The 2537-nt window shown below is 39.6% G+C and overlaps 1 pseudogene; it reads left to right on the top strand.

Moving 5' to 3' along the window:
* Positions 1 to 541: 541 nt before the first annotated feature.
* LOC102911546 (uncharacterized) lies at positions 542 to 1811 on the top strand (annotated as a pseudogene).
* The last annotated feature ends 726 nt before the right edge of the window (positions 1812 to 2537 follow it).

Below are 2537 nucleotides of genomic sequence, written 5' to 3'. Positions count from 1 at the left end.
GATGTTACTTGTACTTTACATTAATATCCCAAATGACTTCTATGTTAGCTTAGTCCAGACCAAGTCAGATTCCCACAGGCTTTTGTTTACCTCAGTCATCTTCCTGAGGCTGAGCATTGTTTCTGAGTCAACAGACCTTCTTTATGGAAGAAACCATGTACTTTGTAAAGAGTTTCAATGCAAGCATGTCTTAAGCTTTGTTGTTCATATGGGACTGAGTAAATTGACAACAGAAATTTTTCTTTGAAAATTGTGCTGTGCTTAAATATGGCTAAAATAAACGACCTGGTGTCAGACTGTAGGAATTTGAAACAACAATGGTCTGACAAAGTAAGTTGAGTGGAAATGAACTTCATTCTTTCCTCACCCAGGTTGTTTCCTTGTTGGCTGTGATGCTTGTAGGAACCCCCACATTCATTCTATAAGTTCTATTTCTCTAGAGAACCCCAACTAATATACCTAACGAGCCAAAAGTGAGTGTGAACTGAAGCAATCTATTTTCAAATGGAAGTGGACTATACATGATTGGGTCTGTGTAGGAATGAACACACAATCAAATTATGTGGAAAAGTTAATGCCCATGGATTCTATTCACATTACAATCTTGTCTGTTGCCAAGCATGTGCCTATCGCCTCATGTGGCATGCCCTATGATCAGTTGATTGAAGGAGAAGAGACTAGGGCCTGGTTCACTGATGATTTTGCATGTTATGCCAACACCAAGCAGAAGTGGACAGCTATAGTATTATGACCCCTTTCTGGAACAACCTTGAAACACATTGGTGAAGGAAAAAATTAACAGTAGGTAGAACTTTGGGTGGTACACATGGTTATATATTTTGTTTGGACATAGAAATGGCTAGATGTATGATTGTTCAACTGACTCATGTGATGTAGCCAATGGATTGACTGGATGGTCAAAGACTTGGAAAGAACATGACTGGGAAATTGGTGGAAAAGACATCTGGGGAAGAAGTATATGGATAGATTTCTCCAAATGGAGAAAGGGTGTGGAGATACTTGTGTCTCATGTAAATGCTCACCAAAAGGTGACTTCAGTTGAGGAGAAGTTCAATAATCAAGTGGATAGAATGATCCAATCCATGGATAGTCAGCCTCTTTCTCCAGCATTCCTCTCATTTCTCAATGGGCCCATGAACAAAGTGGCCATGGTGGTAGTGGTGGAGATTATGCATGAGTTGGACAATATGGACTGCCACTCACCAAGACTGACCTGGCTACAGCTGCTGCTGAGTGCCAGATCTGTCAACATCAGAGACAACCCCGAGCCCCAGGTATGGCACCATTCCCCAGGGTCACCAGCCAGTGATATCGTGGCAGGTTGACTATATTGAACCACTTCTGTGTAAGGGACATTTTTTTTCCTTACTGGAGTAGATATTTATTCTGGTTCTGAATTTGCCTTTCCTGAAGATAATACTTTTACAAAAACCACCATCCATGGACTTATAGAAGACCTTATTCAATGTCATAATATTTTACACAGTATTGTGTCTGACCATGAAACTCACTTCACAGCCAGAGAAGTGCAACAATGACAGTATGATCATGGAACCCAAACTTGTTATGTTCCCTACCTCTCTAAAGAAAGGCTAACAGAAAGATGGGGTGGCCTTGTGAAGGAACAATCTTTGTGCCAGTTAAGTGACAGTAGCCTGGAGGAATGAGGCAACGTTCTCCAGGAGGCAAAAAAAAAAAAAAATGCTTTGAATCAGTGTCCAATATATGGTGCAGTTTCTGCCCAAGTCAGGATCCACAGTTCCAGTAGTCAAGTGATGGAATGGAAATAGTCCACTTACTATTATTCCTGGTGACCCATTAATTTTTTTTTCTTTCCTCTTCCTACAACTTTAAGTTCTGCTGGCCTAGAAATTTTGGTTCAGATGGGAGAGTGGTTTTTTCTAGGAGCCACAGCAAACATTTAATTGAACAGGAAGTTTAGACTTCCCCATGGCCACTTTTAGCTTTTGATGCCCTTATTCTAACAGGCTAAGAAAGGAATAACAGAGTTAGGAGGGATGATTGATCCAGATTATCAAGGAGAAATTGGATTGTTTCTTCACAAGGGAGGTAAGAAAGATTATTTTGGTCTGGAGTGCAGGAGATCCTTCAGGACATCACTTGGTGTTACCATGTCATTGGGAAGCTAAAATATCTTTGTTCAGGCTTTATGACAAACTAAAATGTCCTACCTAGTCATATCTGTTAGAAATGAAGATATGACTCACTCCTCCAGGAAAATAGCCAAGACCTCCTGAGGTGCTTGCTGTGGAGGAAATACAGAATGGGTAATAGAAGAAGGTGATTACAAATACCAGCTAAATCCGCATGACTAGTTGCAGAAATGAGGATTATAATTGACATGTTTCTGTTGTTTTTTTATTTTGTTTTTTGAATTTTGAATGTGTTTGTAGAGATATTTGTGTTTTCCTTCCTTGATCTCTTTATCATGTGATTCAATTAAGAGAATATCAGTGGGTATCATATTTAAGTTGGAGATATTAAAAGTTTATTCC

This window comes from Peromyscus maniculatus, chromosome 4 (assembly GCF_049852395.1).
Source record: "Peromyscus maniculatus bairdii isolate BWxNUB_F1_BW_parent chromosome 4, HU_Pman_BW_mat_3.1, whole genome shotgun sequence".
NCBI lineage: Eukaryota > Metazoa > Chordata > Mammalia > Rodentia > Cricetidae > Peromyscus > Peromyscus maniculatus.
Note: the sequence above shows the minus strand (reverse complement) of the source record. Positions and strands in the feature narration are given on the sequence as shown.